Below are 21,081 nucleotides of genomic sequence, written 5' to 3'. Positions count from 1 at the left end.
CTAAGCCCCCAGTGCCTAGAAAGAACCTGGCTCATAAATGACATGCAACACATCTTGGATGAACATATCAGTAACATCCAGGGAGTAAAGGGAGATGGATGGATTACTAAACTCATCATTTTTGGAAAGCAGATTTGAAAAGAGCACTGCACCAAGAGTCGGGAGGCCTGAGTCTTAAGTCCTAGACTGACCACTCAGTTACTCTTATATGACTTTGTTTCCTTTTCTTCTCTACTGACTGGACCCTCTACAAAGCCCCCAGCTCCATCCCTGAGTCCCCATCTGATTTGTTAAGACAATATATGACCAATCTACTTTTGCAGATCTTCATCCTATGTGCTTGATTTTTGATTGTTTTGCAATCCCAAAATCGGGGAACCCCAGAAGCTGGCCAGGTTCAGAGAGGTCTTGGGCTGCAGGGTGGCCTTTGCATTTGTGGACAGAAAATGAAATTGACAAGAGGTATGGAAAATGAAGTGGTTGGCTACAGCATTTGGTGTATTTGAACTCAGTTTGAACAGTTGACCTCCTCTGATTGACTGAAGCTCTGCTGTTGTGATTGGCTTAGAGTGTTATTTGCTACTCCTAAGTTAGGTTCTTGAATAGTTTCCCAAGTAAGTTAGGCTGCAATTCCCTACATAAAGGTTCACCTATGGAGGTCTCCTAGGGCCAAATTTAATTTGATTTAACAGATTCCAATGAAAAAGTCTACTGGATGACAGCCATGCCCACTGGTAGGAAACAAGGAGTGGGAAGCAAAAGAGAAATAAACATAGCCTCTTGTTTAGAAAGTGAGGACTCTCACCTCCCCTCCCTCTGGGCACTCCCTTCTTATTCATCACATTGTGGTGATGTTCAAAAACAAAGAAACAGTCTCAGAAGGAGCATACAATGTTCCAGGAGCTCACACATTCCCCTGAACCACATTCCCCTGAACCACATTCCTGCCTACAGAGAAAAAGAGGCGGGTCCTTCCGCCAGAGTCTCCCAGAGTCTCACAGCTGAAGTTTCCCCTGAGTCATCCAGCCTGGTGGGCCTGAGGCTCCCCACCAGGTGAATACAACCTGGAGATCACAGAGATCAGCGGGCCCTGGATGGTGCTTGGGCCAATCAGTTATGAACTGGTACCTCTAAACAATGAGTCAAAATAAACCTTTTCTCTTTATAACTTGACTGTCTCAAGTAGTTGTAATAGTAATGGATAGATGACTAACACAACTGTAGCAATGCTCAGTATACATCATGCCTCACTGACAGCAGGCTGTACCATGTCACATGCTTTGGACTATGAAATATACATGAAAGTGACACCTGTAGGTGGAAGCTTTAAGAACCATTGTATGCTTCTCCACAATTTATTTTTCCCTCTGTCATAGAAGTTTCCTCCTTCAGCCTGGGATCCAAAATGACAAGCATACAGAGCAGATGGCCAGCCACCTCACAAGGATGCATAACGCATGAGTGAGCAACAGACCTTCGCCATGGTAAGCCAGTGGAATTTGGAGACCACTGATGGCTGGATGACTGCAACTAACTCAGCCTCTCCTTACTGAGACAGCCACAGAAGCAGGCAGAAAGTTCCATGGAAGAGCCTCAATGCAGTTGTCAAATGCTGTAGAACCATTCAAGAGGAAATTGGAAAGCCTTGCCAGGGTGAGGATAGACAGTGGGAAAAGATTCTTGAGGAAGATGTGTCCTGAAGGCAAGGACTTGACATGAGCAGGGACCCTTCCAAGTTCTTCATTGAAACTTAAGGAAAATAGATTAAGTATGGATACAAGTAAATTTTAAGACAGAGGTATGTGGGAAGTTGAGGTAGCTTGAAATGAATACTATAAAATCAAAAGAAAATGAAGAACTATGCCATAATCATTAAAAGGAAAGAAGTATCACCTTTGCCTAAGCAATAAAGAAAGACACAAAAGAAACACTTGAGCTGGGCTTGGAGGGCATGTATGTTCATCAAGGTAACACTAGCTTTCCTAAGAGAAAACTCCCAAAATACTAGTAACTTGACACAATAGTAGTTTTTTCTAACACAAGTAAAGTTCAAAATCATGGAGGAGAGACTATGCTGTTCAGTCTTTTAGGGACAAGACATTTGAAGGGTCTACCATGTTCAGTATTTGACTCGCATTTAGCTTAGTCCTGATATTCGCACACAGTTTGTACATGGGGGAAGAGGGCAAGGGAAGAACGAATGGGATGCAAATCTGGACCTGGAAAAGATGCAAATCAATTACACCCACACCTAACCTCAAGGGAGGCTGAGAGATGCAGTCTAGCTGTCATCTAGCTATTAGATGAACAGATAGCCAGGGTCTGTGCAATGCATAAAACTTTCCTCACAAGAAATAGTGAGGGAAGATATTCCAGGCAGAAAGAATGGCATTTAATCAGGGCAGAAATAATTATGCACCCAAGGACAGTGAGTAATTAGGATGTCTATGACATAGAACTCATGTAGGCACATATTGGGAGAAAAAGCTTTGTAGCTTTTTCTACAAAGGGAAGCAGAATGTGGGTTGAACAAAGCTTTCAATAGCTCATAAGAGAATTTAAGCTTGTTGTAACCATCAGCACCCTAACAAAAGTATCCAAAATGAGTTTTTGCTGAAAAAAGAAATCTTTCAAATAGTAAGATGTAAAGACATTCATCAGTGGGCGGGGGGGACGGGTGAGGAAGAGAAGATAAATGAGATAAATATGGCCACATCTTACCAAGCACCAAATCTGGATAAGGTGATGTGTCTGGTGTATTATTTGAAATTCTTAATGATAAAACTGTTTTGAAAGATACTAAGGGCCCTTTAAAAATCTCACATTAAAATATCACAGAAATACTACAAGTTAAAAAAATAGTAAAGAGGGGAAAAATTTGTCTAGTTGTGTGTGGGCTTGTGCTATGAAAGCAACTAGTCGATGTGGGACCATGCTAAAAGCTTTATGTCAATGTCAGTTTTAGCCAAAATTGTTATTTTATGAGAATCTATACAATTAAGTAGGAACTGTCCACCCCTCTGCTTAAAACCATGGGGACTTGATTCATCGCTCCTCTGAATGGGTCAGAATTAACTTTACAAGCCATGCCAGAGGAAAGTATTTCCATCAGTACAGTAAATCTGTTGCATAGATAGGCTGCTGTCAGAAATGACTCCATGAGAGTCACAAAACTCTTTTGGAGCATCATGATTTGCTGGGTTTTATCTCCTTTTCTTAGCCTTACAGTGCTGAATCCCACTGAAATCACCAATATCATATTTGCTCATAAATCTCTTTTGTTTCAAGATGAAAGATGGGGTCACCTCACATGTTTTTGCTGAGAAATGTTCATACAGAATACACCCCAGATATTCCCATCTAGTCAGATATAGCCCCCCACACCCTCCGTCAAACTCTTAGAAGGCTTGGAATTTGCCATGGATTTTAAATAATTGTCCTTTCATAAAGGGGTAGAATGTTTCTCATCTCATGCTTTTCATGTCCTGGAGAAAAGATATTCATGTTATTCTTTGCAACCTAGTAAAATCTTCTCTTTTTTTGGTTTTATAAAGATAATAAAGTGGAAAAGATGAAAAAAAAAAAAGGAAAAGAAAAACTTTGATCAGTGATCAGAAAAATCTAAGTACCACATCTGGCAGCTGTTGACTTTGAAGAAATTATATAACTACCATGAGTCTAACATGAGAACCCAAATACACAGCACACAGGACCATTGCACAAATGAAATGAAATCACGTTATCAAATGCCTGATAGTGCTAGGCACATAGTATGGCAAAGACTGTGTGTTCCTCACACACACACTCCATTCCCCACATCTACACTCTTCAGTTCTTGGCCTTACCTGCAATGAGCAAGGCACTGTGATCCAAATTCTAAGAACTTTGTCGAGCTCAAACAGTACAGCACAGCTGTGCATCAACATACACTCCACTGTTTGGGCACAGAGCCTCTAGTGTGTTGCATTCTCTGCCCCATCCACAATGACTGGTCCGCTTGAAATTTGACCTTCACTGGTGACATGCCTTTGGGGGACAAGCTATCTCTTTCCAGGACTATTAAGCACATACTACAGAGTATCAAACACTGAGTTTTCAGATTCTCTGTGGAGGAGGAGAGCAAGAAAACTTCTGCTTGTGTGTCTTGCCTCACTGCCCTCAGTCTTTACTGTCTCAGTGAGGGCCATGTGATTCCAGATAGGCAATTCTTTTGGCTCTTTCCTATTCTGAAGCCAACTACAAAGATTGCTTTTCACCCGTGTTTTTTTCTAGGTGTTCTATAATTTCAACTTCACATTGAGGTCTGTGACCCTTTAACTTTGTATAATGTTAACTGAGAGTTTTCACAGATGTCTTTTATCAAGTAGAGAAAATCCCATTCTACAGTCTGTAACTTTCTTTTTTGTGTGATTTATTCTCTGGTTTGGTATCTGTTCTTACTGAATGAGTTGGTATAGATTTCTTCACTCCAATATTCTAGAAGCATTTATGCTGAATTGGTATTACCTTTTTTTTTTTTAACTATTTGAAAGAATTCCCGGTGAAAGAAAGATTTCTAAACTACAAATTCAATATTTTTAATAGCTATCAGGAGTTTTCCTCATAGAAAGATAAACTAGAGATTCAATATTTTTAATAGGTCTATGTATACGGCTATGCAGGTAATCTGTTTTTTGAGTGAGCTTTGATAGTTTCTGACTTTCAAGGATTCTCCCACTTTAATTGCTGTCAAATTTATTGGCATAAAGTTGGTTATAATATTCCCTGGCTTCTTTTTAATATGTCTAGTGATGCCACTTTTCTCATTCTCATTGGTAATTTTTGTCTTCTTTCATTTTTGCAGATCAGTTTATAATTTGATTATCTCAAAGAATCACCTTTTGGTTTCATTGCCTTTCTGTTTTCTGCTTCCTTGATTTCCATTCTGATTTTTATTATTTTTTTTTTACTTTTGCTTATTTTTAGTTTCATCTGCTGTCATAATTTTTATTTTATTTTTATTACTATAATAAAGTGAGGGGTTTCATTGTAATATTCCATAATGCATATAATGTACTTTGATCACACTCACCCCCTCTATTACTCTTTCTTATCCCCCCTCTTTATCTCCTTCCCCTTCTACATCCACAGTAGTTGCGTTTTTATTTTTGGATCCTTACACACACACACACACACACACACACACACACACACACTCTAGATCCCACATATGAGAGGAAACATGCAATAATTGTCTTTGAGGGACTGTCTTATTTCACTTAGCATCTATCAATTTCCATCCATTTTCCTACAAACGACATAATTGCATTCTTCTTGTGGATGAATAAAACTCTATTGTATATACTTACACCACATTTTCTTTATCCATTCATCAGTTGATGGGCACCTAGACTAATTCCATCATTTGGCTATTGTGAATAGTGCTGTGATAAACATGGGTGTGCAGGTGTCTCTTTAGTAAGATGACTTTGATTCTTTTGGGTATATAACCAGAAGTACTACAGCCAGATCATATGGAAGCATTTGAAGTTTATATATTTAATAAACTCTACACTACACTGATAACTTTGTTTAAATAACAAATTGTCTTTTAAAGAGATTTTAATAAGAAGGGTGAAAGTCTTACATATTTGCCCTTGTAAGTTTCTCATATCCTTTATAACTCTAGATAGAGCCAGACTTCATATGATATCATTCTCCCCTACCTGGAGAACTTTTAAAATTTTTTCTTATAAATATGAGTATTCTGGTAATGAATTGTCTGAACTCTTGGATGTCTGAAAGAACTTTAATTAGCATTCATTTTTTAAAAATATTTTTATGGAGTATACTTCAATCTGTACTGAACATACTCAAACTAATTTTTTCTCTCGTCATTATTTCCTAAACAAGAGAGTAAATCAACTATCTATATAGCATTGTATTAGGTTCCATAAGTAATCTGGCGATGATTTAAAGTATACAGGATAATGTGTGCAAGAAATACAGAAATACTGTGCAATTTTATACAAGGAACCTCAGCATAGACCAATTTTGATGTCTGTGTGAGGTCCAGGAACCAATCCCTTACAGATACTGGAGGGACCAATATACAAAATTCTAGGTTGACAGATTTGTTTGGCTTTTTTCTTTCAGAATCCTGAAAGATTCTATTCATTTTGTTTGCATGTTGCTACTCCTTTCCATACTTGGTAATTTTATAGTGTATACAAAGCATTGTGATTTTACCATAGTACTGGACATTTTTATACCCAACAAACATTCTTCTATTTTGTTCTGACACAAAGTTATGTTACTTGCAAAAATTTTGATCTTTTGAAGTCTTGCTTTTAAGATTTGTTAGGACCAGAGCAGTGCTCAACCTATGTATGGCTAATTATTCCAATACTAATGTAACTTTTCTAAGTACTCCCATCTGTCTTGAGCTCTGCCAGTGTGGCTTGTGTGAACAGGCGCTATTCCTGGCCCTGTGTCCATTACAATTATTGTTCCCTCTAATCCTTCTAGTTGGTTCTTCCCCTGACCTCAGGTAGTTTCCTCATATACTGGTACTGATAGTATTCAGCTAAATTCTCCAGGAGGAGCCTCTGCAGAGCTCTGGAATTCTCCTGTGCAGCCTCTCCTCTCTTTTCTGCCCTCTGAGTTAAGACCCCTCAACTCTAGGAACCCATCAGTCCCCTCTGGGTTCCTCTTACATGTATTACAGATAGAAAACTCTCCAAAGGCAGCAAGCTGTGCAAATCATAGTCAGGCATTTGTCTACCTATCTACACAATAAGCTCAGAAGTTTTTAAACAGAAGAGACCCTTCATTCACTCTGTGGTATGATATCCAACAAGGAGTAAGTTCTTGACTAATGTAGCTGAGCTGAGCAAATCTCTTGCACATCCTTTTATCTATTTATTTCTCAGAAAATTACGGAGAACTCCAGAAGGTAGTCAGGTCAACATACATTTTATTTTGCCGTATTTAGAATAAAAGTCAAACATGTTATTTTTTTCTTCTTTCTTTGAGAGTTAAAAACAGATGTTTTAACATCCTGAGGAAGCCCTAATAAGATAAGCTTTTAAAATGAAAACATTATAATATCACTGGGAACAGATAAATGTAAAAACAAAATGTTTCAGTCAGAGTCCAGATCTGGGGGGGATAAAAGTAACAAGAGGAGCTAGAAATAGCATTGCTGTCACCCACAGTCATCTCCCAGGATGTTTCATAACACTGGCAGGACTTCTAATGACTAGCAAAAGTTACTTATTAAACACCACTGCCCACTAAAAAGTTCCAAATTTAGGGAAAAATTATCCTCCAGCATGTCTCCTTCTCCACATGTGATGATCACCACACCGGTCACACCAGATGCAAGGGAAAGCATGCTCCGATTTGCTTTTTTAAATGGCCCAGTCTTCATACACATCTCTTCTTCTCCATGATAATGGATCTGCAGAGAGGGAGCTCTCCTCGACATCTTATAGTGCCATCATCAATTTCTCATAGGAAGATGAAAAACCAAGGGTGAGGGCAAAACTGTAAAATCTGAAAACAGATGGCAATGTACAGGTCTTGTTCAGTTTCTTATTGAGAAAAAAAAAAACTAAATTCTTGTTTTCTGGGATTGCCACAACCAAATACCCCAGACTGCTGATTCAAACAACAGAAATGACTTTTTCATGTTTCTGGTGGCTAGTCACCCAAGATCAAGGTGCTGGCAAATTGGGTTTCTTCTAAGGCCTCTTCTTGACTCTGTCCTCACATGTTCATCTTCCTTTTATAATGTGTGTCTGACCCCTAATTCCTCCTACTCCTCCTCCTCCTTCTTCTCTTTTGACAGTACTGGGACTTGAACTCAGGGCCTTGCACTTGCCAGGTAGGCGCTCTACCTCCTGAGCCACTCCTCCAGCCCCTTAATCTCTTCTTATAAGGACACCAGTCATATTGGGTTAAGGCCCACCTTGATAACCCCACCTTAATGACCTCTTTCTAGATCCTGTCTCCAAATACAGTCACATTGGAGGCACTGCGAGTCAGGACTTCAACATGTGAATTCGGGGAGGAAACAATTCAGCCCATAACAATTCTCAAAGTCATACTTTCCACAGACAAAAGGAAGAAGCAAAAATAGTTGCCTTAAAAGTTTATGTATAAGAACATAACAAGATTAGTGTCAACTTCATTGAAGTAAACACAGAAAAAATACAGAACATAAAAGTATATAACTCAATGAGTTCTCATAATGTGAATATATCCAATTAACCTTCAACCAAATCAAGAAACAAAACCAGAGTTGGGACTGGAGCTCAGTAGTAGAGCACTTTCCTAGAACGCACAAGGCCCTTGGTTCAGTTCCCAGTACACACACACACACACACACACACACACACACACAGCCTTCTTTTTCTCCTTTCCACAGGAGCAACCACTGACCTAACTTCTAACAGGATGATTTAATGGTGCATGTTTTTGTACACATTCTTTATGTCTGGCTTTTCTCACACAATATAATGTTTGTGTGAGTCATCCATGTGTTGCATATCATTGTAGTTACTCCATTCTCATTGCTATGTGGTATTCCTTTGCATGAATATACCACAGATAATGTATGCATTCAATTGTGGATGGATATTTATGTTGTCTCCAGTTAGGACCAGAGCTAGTAATGCCACTATGAATATTTTATTTGTGTTTTGTTGAACATTCGTACACACTTGTTATGTACCTGGGAGGGGAATTGTGAGTCACAGGGCAGGCAGACATTCAACATTGTAGTTACTGTCAAACATTCTCCAAAGTAGTCAGATGAATGTACAGCCCCACCAGAAGTGCATAAGAGTTCTAGTTACTCCACAAAGGCTATACTTATTTTTCACATAGAAAACTTGGAAACAATAGGAAATTAGTTAAATAAATCATGGTGTTTCCATGCAATGTACTAGAAAACAGCCATTAAAAAATACTGTTCTCAAAGTATACTGAGGAGATGGAGAAATGACTACAATGTATTAAGTGAAAAGAAAAAACAGGTTGCAAAAAACAAGTACAGCTTGGTGCCCAATGTTTAAAAATAATATTAAGTGCATATACTATATCTACATTAGAAGAAACAAATACCAATCTTGTTTTTTTCTGAGAGATTAAGTTGCAGATTATTTTTTTCTCTTGATAGATTTCCATATTTGTTCTTTAAAATATTCTTGGATGACCACTTACAATTAATTAGTAAAAAGGCCAAGTCATCCTGCCTTACCTATTTCTAGTGTTATCCATAAGACTCGATGAGAAAGTAGAGGGTTCCCATGGAAATGCCATGCGAAAGACCAAGTGCTATTTGAATGTCAGTTAATATTATAATTGGTTCTGCCTGACTGCTTTCTACCACTAGAAAGAGTTGCAGAGGAGCCAGGAAATGACAAGCTACAGGGGTGGGGAAGGTGATAACAGAAGGCCTAGGCTCCACCTCAACGCCTTTCATCCCAAGGACCCATTAGAGTCCCCTAGAAGGCTTTGCAAACATAGATCAAGTGGATGGGAATTCCCAGTTATTAACAAGCAAGAATCCCCAAGCATTTTCCAAACACTCCCTGATAAGTCCTTATGTGTAATGCAGTTAGAAACTCTTTCTAGATAAAGGCAAACCCTGGAACTCTTAGCCACTATCTTGTTTATTGAGGATGAGGGGCTGGGAAATGTCCAGCCCTAAAAGAAATCCTTTGAGGTTCTGAATGTCCTGGCATGCAATTAAGCCTTTGTCCAGTGATGTGTATTATAATCTCAATTTGACACTTTCCGTTGGGTGGGGTGGAAAGTCTGAGGCCCCCTAGAAACTGTGTCTAGTGCTCTTACCGGAAATTTCCTTAGTCTGTGTGGTATAGATAAAAATGACAGTGCACATTTGACCAGCAGATATGACTGTCAATTCAGTTTCCTGAGCCTCACTAGGGACTTGCAATCTTTTTTTTTTTTGCATTGGTGAATATTTATTCCAATATTTCTCCATTTGATGTCTTCAGTAAGGATAACTAATATACAATAAACTATACATGATACATACTTAAGTATATTATTTTAAACATTTTGACATATATATACACCCATGAAATTATCACCACCACCAAGGAAGTAAGTATATCCATAATCTGTGCAAATTTCTTATGTCACTTTATAATCACTCCATGTCATCCTTCCATCCTTATCCACCACCAATATGCTTTCTGTTACTAATGAGTTATTTGCATTTTCTAGAATTTTATATCAACATAATTATATAATATGTGTCTCCCCTTCACACACCATAATTATCTTGAGATTCATCTGTGTTGTTCCTTATCAGCAATCCATCCTATGAATTTACACAACTTACTTATCCACTCTGCTATGGATGACATTTGAGTTCTTTCCAGTTTGGGACTCTTGCAAATAGAGCAACTGTAAACATCCATCTGCACATCTTTGTGTTTTCAGGTGTCTTGGGATAGATTACTAGATGTGAAACTGGCCATGTTATGTGGAAAGCATGTATTTTTAGTTTTTTAAGGAACTACCAAATTGTTTACCAAAGTAGCACCATTTTGCATTCCCATAAGGGTAACCAGTTCTTCCAAATCTATGTCAGCACTTGGTAAGGTGGGTCTTTTTAATTTAACCACTCCTACAAATTTGTAGTGATATCTCATTATGGGTTACTTCCTTAATGACTAATAACAAACTTTAACCTTGAACTCACATTGTGATATTGTAATTTATAATATATATTATAATTACATATATACAATATATATATAATTGTATGTGTCTTAATCCCTAGTTTAGTTCCTGGCACAAAGATTCTAAGATCCTTATAATTTCCTGAGCAATAGATGTGCTAGTTCTTGTTCTCATATTTCATCTTGGTCTCTGGTTTCCTGAGCTCCTAACCCGTTTGAGTTTGCTGGATGAGAGCAGCATCTTTTGTTCTAATGAAGCAGCTCTTGGTGGACTGTTATATGGGATCTGATCACCAGAAAAACCAAGCCACAATGGGAAGCTTGGAACTTTCAGCCCTACTCCCCATTCTCCTGGAAGAGGAGAAGAGCTAGGGATGGGACTAATAATCAATCTTGCCAACATAATGAAGCCTTCTTAGAGAGCCCTTGACTTTGAGGCGCAGAGAACTTCCAGACTGGTGCACTAAAGCACATACAGGTATCAGAAGGGTAGTGCACTCCATCGCCACAGGGACAGAGCTCATGCACTGAGAACACTAGAAAGCCATGCTCTTCATCTGGCTATTCATTTATATCCTTTAAAATATCCCTTGTAACAAATTCATGAGAGCATATATAAAGTTGTTTCCCTGAATTCTATGAGCCATTCTAGTAAGTGTTTGAATTCACGGAGGTAATGGAAATCCTCAATTTGTAGCTAGTGGTCAGAAGTATCCAAGGCCTGGACTTGGACTTGATATCTAAAAGAAAGGAGGCAGTCTTGTGGGTCTGAGTCCTTCACCTGTGAGATCTGATTCTAACTCAAGGGAGATAGAGTTAGAAATGAACAAAATTGTGGTACACCAGTTGGTGTCCACCAGCAAACTGAATTAATATGTGAGACAAATCCCTCAACATCTGCTCACAGAATTCTTCTATGTTGCATGTTGACAAACTGTTTTCTCCTACTATATACACATGATATCCAAATAATAACTCAATGAAAATGAATTTCAGATATAAATGTAAAAACTAAAAATAATACACTTTTGAAAATATAGTTGCAAAACACATTTGCAGCCTTAGGTAAGCAAAAATTTCTTAGACAGGACACAAAAAGAAAAATGATAAAATAATAAATTGAACTTCCTCAAAACTAAAAACTGACCTTCTAAAAGTACTAATTAAGAGAATGAAAAGGCAAGCCACAGACTGGGAGAGTTTTGCAAAGCATGGATCTGGTAAAAGGTTTGTGTATAGATTGTACAAAGAACTCTCACTGGCGGAGTGGATCAAGCAGTAAGAGTGCCTACCTAGCAAGCATAAGGCCTTGAATTCAAAACTCCCATGCCACAAATAAATAAATAAATAAATAAATGGTGGTGCAAGCTTGCAATATGAGCCACCAGGGACACAGAGGCAGGACGGCAAGATCAAGACCAGCTGGGGGAAAGTTAGCAAGACCCATCTCAAAAACAAAATATAAACAAAAGGGCGTGGGGTCCTGGCTTAAATGGTAGTGTGCTTATCTAACATGCATGGATTCAATCCTTAGTACCACACAAAAACAATCAAACTCAAAAAAAGAGAACAAACAATCCAAATTTTAATCAGTGACTCTTGTGCTTGGAGAGCCTACAGTGATAGAGGGCATATGGGGATATCACACAGAAACACGCACAGGGTGAGGTAAGAAGACAGGGGCAGGAGCAGGTAAGCAAACCAGGGTCAGAACACTCTGAACCAAGAGCACACAGACGCTGACAGGTTGGTACACAGCAGATGTGGGGAAGCAGGTGAGCAGTTCAAAGCCAGAGAGAAGCAAATGAACAGAAGCCAACTCGCACCAGGAGGTCAATATGCAGGCAAATGTCCACACTTTAGACTTTAAGACTGAGTCACACAAAGCAGAGAATTGAATGGTGATTACCAGCAACTGGGGGTTGGAGAGATATTGGTCAAAGGATAAAAAAATTCATACAGAATGCACAAATTCAAGAGATCCATTGTACAAAATGGTGACCATGTGATAAAACACATACACACACACACACACACACATACATACATACATTTAGTATGATATCACATATTGTTAAAAATTGCTGAGTAGATTTTAAGTGTTCTCACCACAAAAAATAAGTATGTGAAGTAATGCATGTCTTAATGAACTCAATATAGCCATTCCAAGATACATACGTAGAATTTCAAAACACCACACTGTTTGTGATAAATATATACAATTTTTATCTGTGAGTAAAAAAGGCATATTTAATAAATGGTATTATGAAAGCTGTCTCAATAGAAGGAAATTTTTTAAAAAATTAAATCATCTGGAGGTAGAGATTGGAGGATCACAGTCGGAAGCTAGCCTGGGCAAAAAGCTAGTGAGACCCTATCTCAAAAAATAAGCTGGGTATTGTGGTACATTCCTGTCATCCCATCTACTCAGGAGGTGGGGGTACAGGATTTCAGTCTGAAGTCAGCCTGGGCAAAGGCATGAGATGCTATCTGAAAAACAAACTAAAAGTGAAAGGGCTGGGGGCTTGGCTTGAGTAGTAAAGTATTTGCAGTATGAGTCCTGAGTTCAATCCCCAATACTGCCAAAATTGAATCAGCTACTGCCTATGATAGATTTATTATCAAAAATAGATAGTAAGGGAAGCTGAGCCAATTCCAGGTCAAAGAGAGGAGACTTAGAGCCATGCTGGAGAGATAACGAGTAGAAAACTGTGACTACAATAAAACAAAAGTTGGGCACAAGCCCTGGTACAACGTAGGACAGAGATAAGGTAGGTGCCCAGCATACTCTGGGTACAGGTAGGACAGGAATTGCAGTGTATGAGATCAGTCTCAGCAGGCCACTCCAGGGAGGTAACATTCAGTTGCTCTTGGAGACTAAGATATAGAAAGTCACTGGTAGGAGTTAGGGACAAAATGTGATTCATCTGGCTTCTTTAATATCATTCTCAAATTCTGTTTTAATTGTACCTTGATTGAATGGCCTCAAAATGAACAACCACATTTTTTAATCTTTTCTAAATGCAATAAATCATAACATTGATCTAACTAATAAACTATCTCAATTTTGTGCCTAATTGTACTGTTTTACAGATCCTGGAACATTCCAGAACCAACAGAAAGGTCCAAGCTATAACTATAATTGGATGGACCCCTAAACTAGAAAAAAAAATGCTGTTAGCCATTCTTCTGTAAGAAGATTGCCATTGTCCATCAAGAAAGGGGTATGGGGGTAAGGAACATGATGGAGGAGTTTCTAAAATGCAGTGTCTCAAATAAAAAGATTCAGTAGTTCCCCTTATCCTCTGTTTTGCCTTCTGTGGTTTTAGTTATCCACAGTCAACAATTGCCCAAAAATATTAAATGAAAAATTCCAGGAAAAAAGCAATAGGTAAGTTTTAAATTCAGTACCTTTCTGAGTAGCATGATGAACTCTCACACCATCTAGCACTGTCCCATCTGGAATATGAATCTATTCATTGTCCAGTGTATCCATATTGTATGCGCTACCCACTCGTTAGACAATTTAGCCATCTTAGAAATCAGTTTGGTGAAGCATCTTAGTGATTCTGTTCAACACACTTATTTTACTAATAATGACCTCAAAGTGCAACAGTAGTGATGCTGACAATTTTATTACAGAGTATTGTCACACCTCAATTTTATTAGTAGTAGTATTATTAATCTCTTACTGTGACTAATTTATAAGTTAACCTTTATCATTGGTATGTATGTATAGTAAAAAAGCATAGTACATATAGGGTTCAATACTAGCTGGGATTTCAGGTACCAACTGGGAGTCTTGGAACAATCCCTGCAAAGAGAAGGCCATTTTACACTAACCTCCAGCTTCTTCTATCTATAATTTACAAATTATTCAACTTGGATTACAGATTCTACGATTTACTTTTAAATACAGGTGACCTTTGAATTGGTATGCATTATTTCTCTCAACAACTTACTATGTTTTCTGTTGATTTCAAAAAACTTACTTTAATTTTTAATTTTAAAATACAGGAGTCCCTTCATAGGTGGTTACTCTCTGCATTGGGTTGTCACACAGGCTTTTGCTAGGAGGCCCTCCTAGCAAGGCCTTTCACCTTCCTGCACCTCCGGTGCAGTGCTATAGGCTGAGCTACAGCAGAAGCACCTAATAGGCAGGAGAGAAAGTCACCAAGGTCCCCACTGATGTTCCAGTACTGTCAGACTACAAGACGACAAGGCACACAGACCAGCCATTGGTAGAGGTCCACTGCCATCTCTCTCGGGCAGATCCAACACAGACCTCCCAGGCTTTAGGACTGTGTCCTTAGAGCTTTGTTGTCAGCAAGACCAAATGCAGCCCTGAGTCAACCAAAGCTTTCCTGTTAGGGTCCAGAGGCCACCTTATTTCCTTTGTGAGCATTTCAGATTCACTAAAGGACTCAATCTCCTCTGGCAGTAAATGTCCGAAAGGTTAGTAACTTCAACTTTTCAGCCTTTAGCAGGGGTGTCACAAAATACTTTATTTTTCCCTATTTCCCCTAAAAATGTGCAATTGCAAAATAGGAATGCATCCAAGGGTATTTAATATAAAGTCTCCATCATATCAGTCAATGTAACATACACTCAAAATAGAATTTTTCATCATCAGAGGCTTTGGAGCTCTCATGTGAACTTTGGCCTAACACCCCAAACTGCTGTTAAACCAAACACCTTGGAGGTCATCAGCCACTACATTTTCCACCAAGCCATAAGAATTACAGCCATTTAGAGCAAGATGGGAATTAAGAGGTCAACTATGCCAAGACCATTGAATCACAAATACAGAGCAATGATAACTTACATTTACAAAAGCATTTACTTTGTACTTCTGTTCATCTTCATAAGCTCTTCAGAGTTGATACTTTTATTATTCATATTTGACACATAAAGCCTTACAAATAGCTAAGTGGTTAAACAATGTGTCCAGTGACACACAGCTAGAATATATTTGTGCCTAATCTCCACCTTAGCCCTTTGAGCTCTGAATCACTGCAATTTATTGGCTGCTTCTCCAGCCAGCAAGGCTATAGGAACTTCCTGACCACAGAATCCAGGTGAGATTTTTTTTGACTGAAGCAAGTTGTTTCCATATCCCCCTAGTCATGTACAATCTATCACAGAACATTGCATCTACCCACACTGCAAGCCCAATTACTGTGAATTCTTACTATTTGTGTTAAATTACAAAATCCTACAGCTGTAAGGAACTTTACAGGTAATACAGACAAGCCTTCATTTTAGAAATAAGAACACAAGACCTAAAGAGATGAAATGGCTTACTTAGGATCCCACAGTTAGCTTGAAGGCAGAACAAAGAGTAATGCTTTGGAGTTCAAAGTGGAATGCTGTTTTATTTATCCCACCCCTGTTTTTTTTCTGAAAATTCATTTGATCCTACTAACCTGATGTTAGAAACTGATGAAAAAGGGCATCCTCATCGCACACACACACACACACACACCAAAAAAAAATCCCCTCTGCAGTTGTGATTATTAACCTTTCAGAGGCTTTAACTTTTCTTCTAGAATTTATGGAACATGGTGCTCAAGGGTATAATGTGACTTAACTTGAAAAAGGTCAGTTCCCTCTTCAGGGCATTCTAGCAATTTTGTGATAATGCTGTACACTCAGAGAACAGGAGGATCAAAATTTATTATCTCCCAGTTGTTTCTTGAAGTGATTGGTCAGTCTGCCTGGGGTTGGATGGCTGGGTTCTCAAGGCCAGGGTAGTCTATGGGAAACAGGATGGAAGGAAAGGAAACAGAGACGACCCAACCTTTGATGCTAGCTGCTTAGGCTCCTTGAGAATGTTCTCTCCCTTTCCTCCCTTAAAAATAAACAACAGAAAAGCTGAGAGGTGCCTGCATTCTTTGAGATTAAATGTAGAGAAGAAAGCAAAAGGAAGGAAAACAAAGGTGAAAAAGACAAAAGAGAAGATGATTAATGTGGTAGAAAAGACAATAGTGCTGATACAGAGAATGTCCTAGCGTGGAATGGTCATTTGCAGATACTGGGAAGGCATCCAAGCCAGCAAGGAGAGCCCCATGCAAAAGTTCTGGCCAGGAGGCATAGTCTTATAGGTAGACAGTGAGGGTTGGGTCTGATATCACAACTGTTGCTAGATTGGTCACTTTCCTCTGGAGCTTCATGGGCTAAGACTTCATCCTTGGGACAGAAAGGAGATCAACTATTAAGAACAAGATAAGCACTCTGCAGGTGACCAACATTGGAATTCGGGCCAAGGAATCAGGTCAGAAGCTCAGTCAACCATACAGGAGTGACAGGGAGTTGGATCCTGGAGGTACATTTATGAGAATCAGGTCACCAGGTCAGGGCTGGACCAGTGTCAAAGGTTATATGCAGTTGAGCCACAGAATACTGGCTCAGAACTTTCTAGACTCCCTGTATCCATGGTCACACTGGCATCTAAAGACCTAAACAAGGCTGACAAGGAAGAGATGTGGATTCACCAAAAGCCAACACCCAAAGCACCTAAACTGGCATTGCAAGATAGAACCAGAAGGCCGCAAATGCAGCAGGATACCCTTCACACAAAACAAGGAATGGCTAAAGATATGGAATGTTTAGGCTGCAAAGGAAAAAATTCAGCACAAGAGAAGTAGTCAATGAATTCAAATATTTAAATACCACATGAAAAAAAAACCCCTAAAGGTACTATGTGTACCTAGTCAAACAACTGAGCCCGGTGTGGGAAAATTTCCAGGGACCAGCTTTTAATGTCAAGATAAGAAAAGGCACTGGACAGCCTGCCTCTGTGAACTGCACAGAAGCACTAACTTTTTAGTCATTCACCAAGCACTTGATACTTAGGACATGGTATCAGGTTCTGCTGTGGCATCAGTTCCCAGCCTATACTCTCAAAGTGTCCTGATTTGAGTATAAATAGAAGGAGCTCACAGTTCACTCAATATCACCCTCATTCATTTTCTCATTTACTAAATATTTGTAGAATAGGTGCTGTGTACCAGACACAATGCAGGTACCACAGATATATTACTAAACACAGAAGAATTCCTCTCTTCCCTCATGAAAATCATTTGGCGAATGAGTCAAACCTACAAAAGTCCCTTTTGTTTTTGAAAAACCTACCTGGTGGATACATTTTTAGTGACATCAGCAAAATTATGCTTTCAGAAGCTTCCAATCATTGATCCTAAACCTGCTGTCAAAAATCCTACAAAATCAAATACTTTTTCTACATAAAAATATCTCAAATACATGAAGGTACTTAATATATTTTCCTTTAGGATAAATATTTTTCTCAAGGCTAAATATTTCTAGTTCCTTCATTCAGCTTTCCTGTGATCTAGATGACAGACCTTTCACCACGCTGGCCACTTTTTCACTCTTGATAGGCCTTGTCCTTCTGAGAAAGTGACTCCCAGAACAATCTGGGAATAGTCCTAACTGCTACACAAAGGAAATGAGACTAGGTCTTCTTTGCTTCTCTATCCTGTTTCTCCTGGCCACACAGCTGGTCATAATAACTTTGAGGTCAAAAGTCCTAAGTCTTTTCACAAGAACTTCTGCAATTTTCTTTTATTTCATTATAATTTAAGTATTCCCACAACACTGTCACTATTTGTAATACACTACTGGACAATGAATTCTATAGAATTATAGAGTGCTAGAGCTCCAAAAACATGCACGTCTTCTACTCCATTTTATAGGTGCAGTTGCTGAGGTATGAAGAGATCAAATGATAGCCTTAAAATCATAGCTCATTACACGCCAGCCTGTAAAACATAGATCTGTGGAAATACCAGAGTCAGAGGAAATGTTAACTATTCCCTTTCCATTATGCCCTTATCTTCTACAAAGAGCGAGGACCTGGCGCACTGACCTCAGTAAATATTCCTGACTCTGGGTTCTTCTGACTTTCAATCTATTCTCTGCACTTACCACTAATGCTGCTTCTGAAACTGTAACTCCTGTGTTAAACTCCTTTAAAAGTTCACCAAGTGTAAGAAGATTCACTTCCCTTTTAGTCTATTATTTCATTATTTCTTCCCTTATGTGCCAAATCTTGCCAATTCAAATGACTGATATTTACAAGTATGCCATGCCTATTCAGTTCCCTGCACTTCAACCCATAGTTCCTTCTTTTTGGAATGCTTTCCCCACTTCACAAACTCCTATTTCCCACCTTATGACTTTTCTTCCTGATACCATTTTCTCAAATGCTCACCCACTACATTACCCCCACAGTGCCCACTCCCAAGACCCTGCACCCAGAGCTAACTGCTTCTCTCACTGCACTTCCAATAGCACCTTTCATATGTTCCATCTGTACCCCAAACTCACAGTGACTTTTACACCACCTTCTTTATGCAGTGCCCCTTGAAGACAAGTATTACATCTTTCATTTAATAAATAATTCATTTGTTCAACAACTGTTAGATGAACACCCATTAGGCACTAGGCTATATCATATGGAGTGAACAAGCTCCATGAAATCCTTGCCTTTATGTATCTTACAGTTCAGCAGAATAGATGGTCACTAGAAATATGGACCGTGGAATACAGTATTTTAGTAGGGAAAATATTCCAAGCTATAGAAACATCTAGGAAGAGGCCATAAATTAAGCTAAGGTCCATGGAACACCTCTTTGGAGAGGTAACATTTAAGCCCAGACCCAAGAAATTGTCTAGGTAAAGAGAGAGATTGAGTCCAATTTATTGAGTTTGGTCTCCAAATGATACTTTCAATCATTTCTTTAAAGTCATTGGTTAAAGACAGTAACAAGAATAGAGGTCTGTGGAGTCTGGATCGACATCCTCCACTAATCAATATTATGGATGATATGAATGACCAAGGGTGACATAAAAATATTTAATAACAGGTACAGCATGGGCATCCACCCACCTGAATGGATGCCAGCCATAAGCAACCAGTCCACTCACTCCCAGGCAGACAGGCTGAATGTCCTGGACAGCAAAGTCCAACTTGCTGGGACTCTCTTCCCCTGGAGGAAGGCCCAGATGTCCTAGGCCCAGACACACTTCTAGGCCACCACCTTTCAAAGGCTTTATTCTGCACATGATGACTCCATGTACCATGCAGAACTTCATACTTCAAAAATTTCTAAAACATGTGCAAAGGCAACAAGGTCCGCACTCACTCCCTCCTTTCACAAACATCCTTTGAGTCAGCCAAAAAAATCTCTGGCCGCTGTCTCCACACACCCTTTCCCATTTAATGCTCCTTTAATATCCAGAATAAGTTCAAAAGTGCCCAGTGTCTGCCTTTCTTGCTCGGGGCTTTCTTTGCTTGCCTCACAGTAGACAGCGGAATTCTAAACATGTGTCTGTGTCTCAGTGAGACTCTGGGGTATGTCAGGCCATACACTTTATCGGGATCCATATCCCTAGAGAGATACCAGACAGAAACTCTATCTTGATATCTGCAGAGAAAAAAATCAGAAAGGAAGAAGATATCGTGACCCTGACATCACTCCAGATGGTTTCTTTGTAGACCTTTGGTTTTACAGAAGAGCTGAAATAGAAAAAAGCTCTACTTTACAGACACACATCACATAAAAATCACTTAGGCACACATTGTACTCAGCAAATCATAAGTTTCCAGCAACTTTACAGAAGCAATAAACTTGTTTTGGGTTCATGTGAACACCCCCTTGCGAGGAGTAGAGTTCTATGCCTCAATCCCAGAATAGAAGGAATACCTCACATAACTTCACCTTCTTCCCTCTTGTCCCTCCATCCAAGGAATGTTTATGCAGGGTTTACTCCACATACGACCCTTTCCTCATTTCAGACAGTGAAATTGTGATCCCTAGATTTCAAAGGATATAAATCAACTCAACAAAATATTGAGTTATTTTCATGACTTATTCTTTATAAATTTTGGAAAAATCAACTATTTATGACTTCATATTACCTACCAGTGCAGCTCAGTGATATATGACCCTGGTTTTCTTGCTAAAGGGGCTTGGACTTAGTTCTTACAGGTGGTTTATGTCTAACCCCAGATGAAATAGAGTTCTTCCCAGACTTCCTATGTCCAGCTGATCCCACAGCACCACAGCGGTGAACCCCAGTTTTGATGGCACTGCACCTTCAGGTCAATAGGCTGACTCCTACTCCCTCCTTCTGCTAGGTCTGACTCCCTGCTAGGTAGCCATGGTACCCAGAGAAGGTTCAGGCTGCTTCCAGGCTTAGGCTATATTCTTGGATATCTTGGGAAATGGTCCAGGGAGGTGACTTCAGCAGAACACACTCCTGGATGTCTCTCTAACACTTTTCTTTCACAGTATAATCTATTCTCAGCTAAGACCCTTGAACTCAGTGAGCCTCAGTTTCCTCCTCTCAAAGGTAT

The 21,081-nt window shown here is 39.2% G+C and overlaps 1 long non-coding RNA gene across 5 annotated transcripts in view; it reads right to left on the bottom strand.

The window, feature by feature from the left end:
- The window catches only part of LOC141411472 (uncharacterized), a 250,731-nt gene that overhangs the window by 137,575 nt on the left and 92,075 nt on the right, over positions 1–21,081 (bottom strand). The window contains exon 5 of one of the 5 annotated variants that reach the window (XR_012436250.1): positions 6,524–7,536. The exons of the other annotated variants lie outside the window; for them this stretch is intronic. This is a non-coding gene — a long non-coding RNA (uncharacterized lncRNA). Of the gene's footprint in view, positions 1–6,523; positions 7,537–21,081 lie in introns of those variants that run through there. 5 annotated transcript variants of the gene reach the window in all.

Source organism: Castor canadensis, chromosome 10 (assembly GCF_047511655.1).
Source record: "Castor canadensis chromosome 10, mCasCan1.hap1v2, whole genome shotgun sequence".
Lineage (NCBI taxonomy): Eukaryota > Metazoa > Chordata > Mammalia > Rodentia > Castoridae > Castor > Castor canadensis.
This window is presented reverse-complemented; position numbering and strand designations above follow the sequence as displayed.